Below are 13248 nucleotides of genomic sequence, written 5' to 3'. Positions count from 1 at the left end.
CTATTGCAGATGGCTCTTCCGGCTTAAAAGTTTGCCGACCCCTGTACTAGCTATGTTCTGTACACATTTAGTTTCGCGCAACTTCCTCGGTTTCAAAAATACAATACCTATGTACGTCTCCAGCCACGAAATTTGAATAATTCTAAATATTTCGAATTTTCACCCCCAAGAACGGCGGAGACAACATTTTTAAAATTATGGGGATGTTTCGCATGATACTAGCTATGTTCTGTACACATTTAGTTTCGCGCAACTCACTCGGTTTCAAAAATACAATACCTATGTACGTATGTTTTCAGCCACGAAATTTGAGTAATTCTAAATATTTCGAATTTTCACTCCCAAGAACAACGGTGACAACATTTTTAACATTATGGCGATGTTTCGCATGGTACTAGCTCAGGGGTCGGCAAACCGCGGCTAGCGAGCCGCATGTGGCTCTTTCAAGAGACAATTGCGGCTCTTCAAGTACCTCTAAAAATTAAAAGTTAAAGCGGACAGACAAGCAGCACACGAGTACACATAAAGACGCGTATAAACTTCCGTATCCGATTTAAATTTGAAATAAAATGTAAACGCAGAAATAAAAATTCGTGGTTCTTTGAAATTCATGAAATTGATATTTCTATTGCAGATGGCTCTTCCGGCTTAAAAGTTTTCCGACCCCTGGTCTAGACGATCCCGAGTATCTTCCACAATCGTACTGATTTTTTCATGGTAGATTTCATAATAATGGTAATAATAACGCAGTTTATAAATGTTTAATTCAAAAGTCATAAAAACACTCCGTGTGTTTATAACTTTAGATCTAATCAGTATTTTTTGACGCTCGAAGGCTAGTTTTGTAGGTCTTTTGAAGACGAAAAATAAAGTACTTTACTGTCTTTTCGTGGAAATGAACGGAAAAAAATTATAAGCGAAAACCGTGAATTTACGTAAAAATTATACAATTAACCACCCTGTAAACAATCTTCCCCCCATTTTTATGACTGGAAACTAATATGTTATTGTACATTTAGCATCTATAGTGATAAATTCAGCTTGCCGAAACAAAAAGTCGCATCCAACTCTATATTTCCTGGCCTACTAGTGGGAATCGGAAAGGTAGATCCTTCACTGATGCACTGTCAAAATTTTATAACATTTGGACGTATGGAAGCGGAGTTATTACGTCTAAGAGACAATATGTTTATGTCATCGGTACAAAAATGAGCATCGAACAAAGAATATTAAGTTTTGTTTTAAACTTTTTTTAACCTATACTGTTTTTNCTGGTCTAGACGATCCCGAGTATCTTCCACAATCGTACTGATTTTTTCATGGTAGATTTCATAATAATGGTAATAATAACGCAGTTTATAAATGTTTAATTCAAAAGTCATAAAAACACTCCGTCTGTTTATAACTTTTGATTTAATCAGTATTTTTTTACGCTCGAAGGCTAGTTTTATAGGTCTTTTGAAGACGAAAAATAAAATACTTTACTGTTTTTTCGTGGAAATGAACGGAAAATAGTTATAAGCGAAAACCGTGAATTTACGTAAAAATTATACAATTAACCACCCTGTAAACAATCTTCCCCCCATTTTTATGACTGTGGAAACTAATATGTTATTGTACATTTAGCATCTATAGCAAGGTGACCAACTCTTGTACATTGAAAACCGGGACAAAAAGAAAACATACTTAAAACAGTTAAATATGTTATATTTATATCTTGAACAAACAATACATACATGATATTCATATATCAACTAAAACAAAACATGAATGGTACTTGTAAAGAGAAATCCATTAGGTAAAAAACTCCCAAAATAAGTTAAAACTGAAAAGAGACCCCAATTTTCTACACACTTTTAAACGAATATTTCTTTTGACTACCTATAGCCTTTAAAGCATTATCGTTTTGAAATAAAACCTTGTAAAATTCTAAACAACTTAAATTGTTGTTGCATCTTGTTATAACTATGGACTTAAGTGTACTTACATGGAGTTGGCTTTTATCACTTGTCCAAATATTATTTAAAATCCTAAAAAAAAGACTCTTTCAATTTCCGCATTGGTGCCTGGAAGACAAAGCGCGTATTCAACTAATAATAAAATATTTTTAATGCTAAATTTGTTTTCAGAGCAAAAATCAAAGATTTCTTTCCATCGAGCACCGACTTTTGTACCTTTAGCTTGCCATTCTTCCAATTTTTCTTTTGTTACGAATTCTTTAATTAAAGTTATTTCATCACATAGTTCATCCTCCTTTATTTGTGAACTGCAAAATGAGATAACTTCAGTGGCCGGTTGTATTTCCGAAAATTGGAGATTGTTTTGCAACAAAACCCATTTAAATGAATCTAATTGTTGAGAATCTGAATTTTCCCATTGAGTGAGGTATTCTTCTGCCGTCAGGTAAAATTCAAAAATATTCTTATTAATCGACTCTTGTTTGGAAATTAAATCATCTGATTTTAGCATATTTTTTAAAATAATTGGAATGAAAAGCTCCTCTTTTCTAGCTGTTATTTTGCTCTTAAGATCCATATACACTTTTAGACATTCTATTGCTGATATTTCACTACCTTGTACCAATAAAACTGTTTTATGAAATATAGCTGCCATATTGTGCACGAAAAAAAGCCAAAATTCAGCTTCTGGGTTGTTAAAGAAATTTTTAATTATTATGGGACATTTTTCTATTGACAAAAAATAAGACTTGAGAGCTGGGTACATTTGAAGCATTCTTTCCAAAGCGGGCAGAAGAGCAAGCCAACGTGTATTGCTATAACCTAACAAATTTTTAAATTCTATATTTACGAATTCACAAAATTCTCTTAATTTTTCAACCCTTACAGTGTAAGTGTTAAAAAAATAAAATACTTTTAAGGCAAATGTTTCTATATCTACCGGCAGAATATCACAGGCAGTTTTAACGCAATTATTTATTATATGGGCCAATTCCTACAATGTTTGGATTCTCGAGGCCTTTCTTTACTTTGGCGTATACATTGTTTTGCCCTCTCCTAGCAGCTCCACCAAAATTTGAATTGGTGTTATCCGCACACAACCCAACTACTTTTTTATTGAGGCTGTGTTTTGATAAAACACTAATCAAATATTCGCTAACTAAGTCAGAAGTTTCGCCTGGCAAGTCTTTTAATTCTAAAACTTTCAGTTGAATGCCCGTAGTAGGCATGAAATATCTTATTAAAATTGGAATAAGTTTTGTATTTTTATGATTAGATGCATCACAGCAGACAGTAATAAAGTTTATACTCTTTAAATCACTTTCAAGATTTTCCATGAACATTGGCTCAAAAACTCCCTTAATGATGGTTTCAGATTTTGTCCGAGCACATGAATATTTAGGTTCAAATATTGTTTGAATTAATTTTGAAGTACAATCCGCTGATCTAAAACTTTGATTATGCTGTACAAGGTGAAACGCCCAGACTCATTCCGCAGCTAAAATTTTTCTAATTTTTTCATCCAACGTGCTGGATTTGCAATATGTTTTCATACGACTTGTTCCAGCAACAGCCAATGCACCAAGTTTATGTTTATTAGGCTTTAAGTGGTCTTGAATGTCACTATTACCTCTATGTCCCAAAGAAAACTTAGATCCACATAAACTGTAATGGACCTGGGAATTATCATGACCAAATTTACGCAAAAATGGATACATTTTTTGTAGGTTCTCATTGAAAACGCACTTTCGTCTTTTTGCGGACATGTCTGCAACAGAAAAAAATGTATTTTCTATCTGATAATAAAACGCGTATTTTTTTGCGTTGCTCAAATAACTGCTAACTAAATATGCCACAGTATTTTACTCAAGCCGTAACTTACATATTTAATTCATATTATCTAGTTTTCTTACCTGTGAAAAGAATAGCTAAAGTAATAACACTAATAACCAAATAAATAATGTCTAGTTTGTCACGTAACATGCAATGGAACCTCACAGGGCGCTCGTTTTATCATTAGTCACTGCTCTGTGCAGTATATTAAACGAATACCTAATAATCCTAATAATCTAATGTAAAATGGGAAGCAAGGCACAAGCCCGGCTAAATCGGGGAATCCCGCAAATTCGGGTTCACGCCACAGACAAGAAAGACCGTAGACCGTCAATTAGCGCAATAACACCGTTGCTAACGCTTCACTTTAAGGTTTCTTTAAAAGAATATTAAAAATAGGAAATTTAGGAACTTTAATAAAAAATCCGGTACAATCCGGAACGGGTTTATTTTCCGGGATGTACTCCAGAAAACCGGAACGTGTCCCGGCCAATCCGGTACGGTTGGTCACCTTGTCTATAGTGATAAATTCAGCTTGCCGAAACAAAAAGTCGCGTCCAACTCAATATTTCCTGGCCTACTAGGGGAATCGGAAAGGTAGATCCTTCACTGATGCACTGTCAAAATTTTATAACATTTGGACGTATGGAAGCGGAGTTATTACGGCTAAGTGACAATATGTTCGGTACAAAAATGAGCATCGAACAAAGAATATTAAGTTTTGTTTTAAACTTTTTTTAACCTATACTGTTTTTTCGAAATTAGTTTAGATTGTGAAAATCTTCCTGATTCCCACTACGTATTATATAATTACGCCACAAAAATTAATATTGTTTTATTGCTCTATTCACCAACACCTCTTCAACAAATATAACAATTAAAACTAAAATATTCCATTCAATATTCTCCCAAAGAGAAGATGTCCTCATACATTGTTTTGAAATTTAGTTGAGCAAGCTTCTTGCAACTGATAATTATGCAGATCCAATTTGTTCATCTCTTCGTGGTACCGACGACTACTTTGTTATGACTTCATTGTGCAATTCCAACAGCTGGTATTGTTAATTGCAATTTAAGCCGCATCCTGAGGTAAAGGATCCTGCTGCAGCGTTTGTATTCTGTTTTTTTATAGCAATGTATACGTTGATGAGGTCTGAAATAATCTCTTTGCTTGTTGTATTATCGTGTTATAATATAATTTACGTGTTGAAGAAACTTACGTTTTATTATAAAACTACGTAATGAGTCTTTGGTTTTATTTTACCAAATCCGGGTTTGTAGGTTACCATCCTTCACATAGAGCTATAAATTATATTCTCAAAGCATTTAATAGCTGCAATTTATTCGCTTGCAGAGCAGATAGTATTATAGACGGACAACAAACATCGACGTTTTGGTAAACGTTTTTATGAACTAAAGCTTGAGTTATTTTACAGATTATTTAAACGTATTATTATCTACTTATCTATGCAATAGGTAAATGTTAAATATATGCGAATAGTAAGCTAAAGAGTAAAAACATTGCGTTAGTTAGAATCTGATAATCGATTTGGTCTTGAAAAAATGTATTATTTTGTAGAAAAAGTTAGGAGTATTATCTTTTTAAAGTTTGCTTTGCTAATTTGTCGGTTTTAAGATAAAAAATTTCATCTTATTTGCAATAATTGGCTAGGTTGGTACATCAAGTTTCTTTTTTAATTCTGGTTACATAACTTTGGTCTACTGTACAGGATGTGTACTAAAGACTGGGCCATACTTTAAGGCTAGTTTCCTTGACAAGTTATAGGCCCGAGAAAGTATTTTTTTTATTTCACAATTTTTACGATACATTATTTATTACTTGGGTCATTTTACTCAAATTTTGGAAAATAGGTGTTTTGTGTTATAAACACGAATATCTGCTTGTTTTTTGCTACAAATATGCAGGCCTGAGAAAGTAGTTTTTTTATTTCACATTTTTACAATAATTTATTTATTATTTGGGTAATTTTAAAATTTTGGAAAAGTAGTTTTTTGTACCTACACACGAATATCTGCTTGTTTTTTGCTATAAATATATTCGATAAATATGCCCGAGAAAAGTGGTATTCTTATTTCATATTTTTACGATAATTTATTATTTGGGTTATTTAAATTTTGAAAAAGTAGGTTTTTTTGTGTTGTAAACACGAATATTTGCTTGTTTTTTGCGATAAATATACGCCCGAGAAATTAGTCTTTTTTACGATAATTTTTGGGTTATAAACACGAATATTAGCTTGATTTTTGTGAAAAATATACAGACCCGAGAAAGTAGTTTTTTTATTTCACATTTTTACTATAATTTATTTATTATTTCCGTGATTTTACTCGAATTTTGGAAAAGTAATTTTTTTGTGTTTTTGTGCTTGCTTTTTGCGATATATATACAGGACGTTCTGAGCGCCCTTGCCACTACATTATTTACTTCAGATTTTTTTTAAGGATCTATATTTTTGGAAAAAGATTAGTTATTTTAAAACAACATTCGATTTGCTATAAAAAATGTATCTTTGTTGCATGTAGCTGAATTGCGCCATTTTAAAGAAAATAACATTTAAAAGAGGCACATAATAAGTTACATAATAAATAAATAATACATAAATTGCAATTAATTATTAATTCAAAAGATTGTTACAGTTGGTAAAGTGATTCTTGTAACAATTGCAAACGTAATCATGAAACCAAAGACAGAAAAATATGGCAACGTGAAAGATACTAAACATTTAAAAATAACAAAACAAAAAATAACCATTTAGACCTAAATGTAATAACAAAAACAATTTTTTCTTTTAAAGAGTGACCGCAAAAATCGCCTGTTTTTTCACAATTCGCACAGAACTAAAGGAAATAGATAAAAATATGATTTTGTCTTAAATTACTCGTCATAAAAAATTAAGATTAGTTTTTTGAAAATTTTAAAAAATCAGTCCTATTTAGGGGTTGAAAAGATGCCCAAAATGAAGAATTGAATATTACCAATAAATATAAAAACTATTAGCATGTAAATTTTTTATCGAATGATTCTTGATACAAAGAAATATTTATTCTCATGACTAAAATAAGCATGTTGAATTAGGAAATTCACCCTTAAGCGCGCTCAGGGGGTGGCATCATCCCCAAAAATAGAGAATATCAGAAATAATTGTAAAAATGCTAGAAAAAATATATTAAGATAATTCACATGCTAATAGTTTTCATATCAATTGGTAATATTCAAAATCTTCATTTTTGGAATTTTTTCAACATCTAAGGAGGGGTGATTTTAAAAATTTTTAACATACAAAGAGCTATGCTCATTTCAGTTTTTACGACAAGTAGATAATTTGCGACCAAAAACATATTTTTATGTATTTTTTTAAATTTTCTGCGAATTTTGAAAAAGCGAGCGAAAATCACAGGTTTTTTGCGATCACTCTTTGATTTTCGAAACGTAAATGGCTTCAATGCATTTTTGACATCTCTTTAATAAATTTCTTCTAACTGTTAAGAATATTGGAAGTATATACCTACGTTATTTGCTGCTGACACTATTCTTTGCCTCAATCCATTTCTGATATCGACAGTAGGCCTAGAATAAACCAGAGTTTTAATATATCCCCATAAATAGAAATCCAGAGGATTCCAATTTCTGATATCGAAGAACATTTGTCTGACTACATTGGAGAAAATTAACTTTTTTTAATTTGAATTAACTTAATACCTTAAAAATAGAGAAAAAAATGTTATTCTTAATTCAAGAAATCCTTTTTTGTGTGTATGTTTCTGTAACCATAACAAAATACCGACTTAAGTTAAGTGACTTAACTAAAACCGAGTAAAGAAATGCAAATATCCACTTCCTTCCGGTCATAACAGACCACAACCACAGATGAATTCGAATATCTTCCACGCTACAAGTAACAGTAAACCTGTAGGTAAAATATCCGACACTTGAAATTGCACCAATCAAACTTATTTCATTTGTAAGGAAAGTACGGCGTTTTGGCAATTGCAATTCAGGTCATTTTACAATTGTAGTCTGTTTTCAATACGCTGAGTCGATTTTGAATTAGTCTTAGCATATGCGAAAGTAAGAGTCGCAGTGTTCGATGACTGTCCCTAGGCCTAGGCGGTAAACTGTCCAAGACTCGAAAGTTAAGATATTCTCTCCCGCTAATCTCACTTTCACGCAAAATTTCCCAGCCAGGAGTGATTTAATTTAGTTACCGAAGTTATCCCAGACAGTGCAGTTGTATTGTGATTAATATTAGGCTGCAAAATCCACCAATAGGTAAGGAAGAGTGATTAACACTTGCGTTGTTGCATTGTTGCTTTTGATACGTGTAGCAATTATATAAATTGAGATAATGTCGCTTTGATTGCGTGTGGAGACGTGGAAGATTTTTTTACATGAAATAAAAAAATTGTTACGTTCAGAAAAAAATTTAAAAATAATTGTTTTATGTTCTACGATTGTGTCGTGAAGACGGAAAACTTTTTATTTGTAAAATTTTTGAGAAAATGTTATTCTTTATATGAATTTGTGTTTGTTATTTAAATTCACCAAAATATTATTTTCTTAATTGTGGTGTTAAGTTTTCGAAAAAAAATATTAAATCAATAACCTGGAGCAAAGTACATATCTTATTTTTTTAATCTACATATAATACAAAAAATTAAGTAATAAATAATGGAACAGAATAAAAAACTATATTTTATAACAATTTTCAAATAGCTTTTCTAAAATGGAGCAGCTACACAGTTTTGCATATTTTATTTAGCTGTGATGTTGCCAAATTTCAGAAATTTCTTTAGATATTGCGTTGAAAAAAGGTGTTGAAAATTTTAGGTATTATTATGGTAATAAATGTTTGACAGTCAAAAAAACAAAAGTTGACAACCCACTTCATTATTTTATATAGGGTATTTTCCATAGACAGGCCAACATATTTCAAACGCCATTTTCTCAGATTGTTCAATTGCCAAACCATAAATTTATTTTATCTTGTTTTGTACATATTTTGATTCTTTTTAACTTTTGTTGGTACTAAAAACAATATATTTTAAAACAATTCAATTTTCAAATCGTTTTTCTAAAATGGAATGCCGAAAAATTTTGCGAACAGAGATAAAATTTTTCATTTGGTTGTATGTTGCCAAATTACACAAAATTTTTTAGATTTTGCGAATTTTTTTGTCATTATTATGGGAATAAAATATTTGATAAGTCAAAAAAGCAAACGTTAACTACCCACTTCAGATTTTCAAGACGTTAATTATTTTATATAGGGTGTTTTTCATAGACTGGCCAACATATTTCAAACGCTATTTTCTCAGATTTTCATTTGCTACACCATAAATTTATTTTATCTTGTTTTGTACATATTTTAATTCTCTTTCTTTTGTTGGTACTAAAAACAATATATTTTAAAACAATTTTCAAACAGTTTTTCTAAAATGGAATGCCTACCCAGTGTTAACGTATTCGCCGAAAAATTTCGCGAACCGAGATACAATTTTTCATTTGGTTGCGACGTTTCTAAATTACAGAAAATTCTTTAGATTTTGCTAGAAACACGGTCTGTTAAGATTTTTGTCATTTTCAAATAGACATTCATCATTTTATACAGGGTGTTTTCCATAGACGTGCCAATATATTTCAAACTCCATTTTTTCAGATTTTTCAATCGCTACACCATAATTTATATCCCGCTTTGTACAATATTTTTATTCTTTTTAACTTTTGTTGGTACTAAAAACAATATATTTTAAAACAATTTTCAAATAGTTTTTCTAAAATGGAACACCTACACAGTGTTCGGCGAAAAATTTTTCATTTGGTTGCGACGCTGCCAAATTACAGAAAATTCTTTAGATTTTGCTAGAAACACGGTCTGTTAAAATTTTTGTTATTTTTAAATAGACATTCATTATTTCATACAAAGTGTTTTCCATAGACGTGCCAACATATTTCAAACGCCATATTCTCAGATTTTTCAATTGCTACACCATAAAATTATCATTTTGTATATATTTTGACTAATCTATTTTTATATTATTTTCTCTGATTTTTTTCTCTGATTTTGAAGCCATTATTAGTTCTGTTTTCATTATTGCAAGTGGCCGATACAGCTTCAACCAATTTATCTTGTCTCTGTCACTTCTAGTGCGGACTCTCTCCTTGATCTGCGCATCTTGCGGACGAGATTATTTGGTCAAGCTGTAAATGTCATTAGAATTAAATGCAATTTTATAGCCAAGTCTACGTAGTTATTTGAATTGATAATAAGGAAAATATTTAATGTAATAAGGAGTGGATATATTTACTCTGAATGATCAAAATATTCAAGTAAGAGGTTGTTAATAGTGCAATAGTTTAACAGTCGGTGTCTAAAAAAACAAAAGTATTTGAACTAGTATAGTTCTCTTAAAAAAAAGTGACCTAAGCTCTATTATTTTACTCTTCGTTTTGTATATTACAGACGATTGTGTCAAAGTTATATTTATGATCATAGAAAACCGATTAATATTCATCAAACCCTTGTGAAAGGACTACATATACATAAAACCAAAATCACTGTTAAATAATTTATTTAAAATTTATGTAAATATTAAACAATTCATTTTTTTGCACGATTTGATTTCCAATTTTTATTATAACTGTGCTTAAATTGTATGCAAATTATAAATAAATATTAAATATTATATAACGCTATATAAAAATTTCGTAATGCAACAGCTCATTGTAGTTTTATTTTGAAATGTTTCAACTTGCCGCATAAAAAAACAATATATAGAACTTAAATAAAAGGATTTGTCATTGACCTTTTCTACATTGTTGGTAATACAAATACCAGATTGGATTGAAGCAAGGTTGAATCATCCAAACCACTTTTTCACGAATCAAACTTTTAACATTGAATCTGCCTCAGCTGGATTAGAATATTTATTAAAAAAGAAAAGTTGTATCTCGTCCACGTATCATTCAAATTAGGTTTCTTTTTGGTAGTGCGGAGAATGTGTAATCATTTTTATTATTCTGATTGCTTTTATGTGAACAGTTTAATGTTTAATGAAATTTCTACTAATCTTTAAACGTACACTAAACTAGCCATGATAAATATACTTGCAAATATGCACAAATATTTTTGTTATATATTTTTTTATTACGTAAAACTTGATTTCCACATTGCCCACTTGTTGGTTTGATGTTATAACAAACTCCGATATTAAAGCTTGATCAACTGTAAAACAATAAATATTATGTAGTGTTAACCACAGAATATTTATTATACTTCCGATTGTATTAAAATATATCGGAAAATACTTGTTTCCTTCCTGATAACTTGCGCATAGTTATGTGACAAAAAGTTCTGATGCTATATAACGATCTTAAAACTTTTTAATAATGTCTGTTAAAATATGTGCACTTCAAATACCCAGAAAGTTTAGTATTTTTTTGGTGAGATCAAAAAAAAATTCATGAAAACTTATTCCATAATGTAACTATTACGAACCAATTAAGGTCGTTAAAATTAGCCGCATATAGCACGAAAGAAAGTTTGTAGTTCACTGACTTTAGCAAAAAATTATATTGCGTTTGAAAGAATCAAGGACAGTGAAAAATTATAGATATAACAGCTGTTGGCGAGATATGCAAATTCCATTTGAATGAGTGAAACTGCAAGTGTGAATATGAACAGCAGTTTCACAAATATGTACCATTAAACAAAATATAGAAGCAAATACAATCAAATTAGATGCTAGAAGAAATAAATAAATTTAACCTTTCCTTCATATTAATCGGATTTGGCAAAAAACATTTTTATTCAGTATGTACTTAAGTTTACATATTACATATGGAATTTACTTTCATATAAGGTCTTTTTAGTGATTTGAAGGATATTTGTAGTTCCGTAAATATTTGCGCTGGTGCTTTAAGACATACAGTGGGGAAATAAAACGTACTTTTGGCTCCAAATGTTCACAAACGTAATATTAAATTTGGTAAATTGTTTCCATAATCCCGTATCATTTAAATTATATCGATTTTTCTTTTAAATATTGTATTATCTACCTACTAATTTCCTTTGTTAAGATTTCTCCTTCAACACCAAGTAGAAATTAGGCCGAAATTACAATGACTACCTTACTATCTTCCACCTGTTGCTTATTACTAGTATGTGTAAAATTTCTCTAGTAAATCTACGCGCTAAACATAATTTTAATGATCTTGAATTATAATTAAGTTTTCTAATTTTCATCTCACTTATACATAGAAGTCTGTTAGATTATTACAGATTGCATTGACTCCTAGTTCTATACTTATTTAAAATATAAAAATAGAAACAATCTTCCCATTTTTTCAACATTCGCAATAAACTTCGATTTCCTTCTCGGTAATTCGTTGTTTTTATCATGGTTTTGGAAGCAATCGGTAGTTTTTATCGTCAAAAACTTTCATTCCCTTTGTTACATTGCAATAACAATTTTAGCTGTGTAAATATTCATGTTTTGTTTGTTCTCATTTAAACGTTACAAATATTAAGCGTATCCGGGCTAGTAATTTATACATAAACTAAGAAAAATAGGATGTATGCTGGATTATATGGTCGGTTGACCGTATAAAAGAAATCGTAGTTCCAATAAGATAATTATTGGTGCATGATTAGTGCAAATAGCAAAAAATAGTTTAAGACAGAATTATTTTATACACAGCTAGTAAATGAAATGCTAGGAAATAATTGTTTTCGTAAAAAGTGCAATAATTTTCAGTTTATGTGTTTTAAGGTCGCTAAACAGAAGGCTTTTATATCTCGTGAAGAAATAAGTTAATCATAGAAGGTATTTAAATGAGCACAGAAAGTCGTTCAACAAGAATATTTTTCTCTTTGTTCTTTCTGTTAATATTCAAACTTCTAAGAGCGGTATTGAATTTATTACCAAAATGTTAATCCACGAATAAGGATTTCCTTATTTGAATAATAGTATATTTCATTAGGCCAGGAAATATAGAGTTGGACGCGACTTTTTGTTTCGGCAAGCTGAATTTATCACTATAGATGCTAAATATTATGTACCATAACATATTAGTTTCCACAGAAATAAAAATGGAGGGAAGGTTGTGTACGGGTGGTTAATTGTATAATTTTTACGTAAATTCACGTTTTTCGCTTATATCTTTTTTCCGTTCATTTCCACGAGAAAACAATAAGCTACTTTATTTTTCGTCTTCAAAAGACTTACAAAACTAGCCCTCGAGCGTAAAAAAATATTGATTAGATCAAAAGTTATAAACAGAAGAAGTTTATTTATGACTTTTGAATTAAACATTTATAAACTGCGTTATTATTACCAGAACGTTTTGGCATCGCATCCTCTCATTCCTTATCACTGTCTAATAACTCACACGAAATCTGGAATCGGTAAGTTGAATAGTTTACAAGTTATGGCCTTA

At 30.4% G+C, this 13248-nt stretch overlaps 1 protein-coding gene across 1 annotated transcript in view; it reads left to right on the top strand.

The window, feature by feature from the left end:
* Positions 1–7977: 7977 nt before the first annotated feature.
* The window catches only part of LOC108905946, a 33495-nt gene continuing 28224 nt past the window's right edge, over positions 7978–13248 (top strand). Inside the window, exon 1 of the mRNA XM_018709028.2 lies at positions 7978–8082. The gene's annotated coding sequence lies outside the window, so the exon portion shown is untranslated. The remainder of the gene's footprint in view (positions 8083–13248) is intronic.

Source organism: Anoplophora glabripennis, unplaced genomic scaffold (genome assembly GCF_000390285.2).
Source record: "Anoplophora glabripennis isolate ALB-LARVAE unplaced genomic scaffold, Agla_2.0 scaffold265, whole genome shotgun sequence".
NCBI lineage: Eukaryota > Metazoa > Arthropoda > Insecta > Coleoptera > Cerambycidae > Anoplophora > Anoplophora glabripennis.
This window is presented reverse-complemented; position numbering and strand designations above follow the sequence as displayed.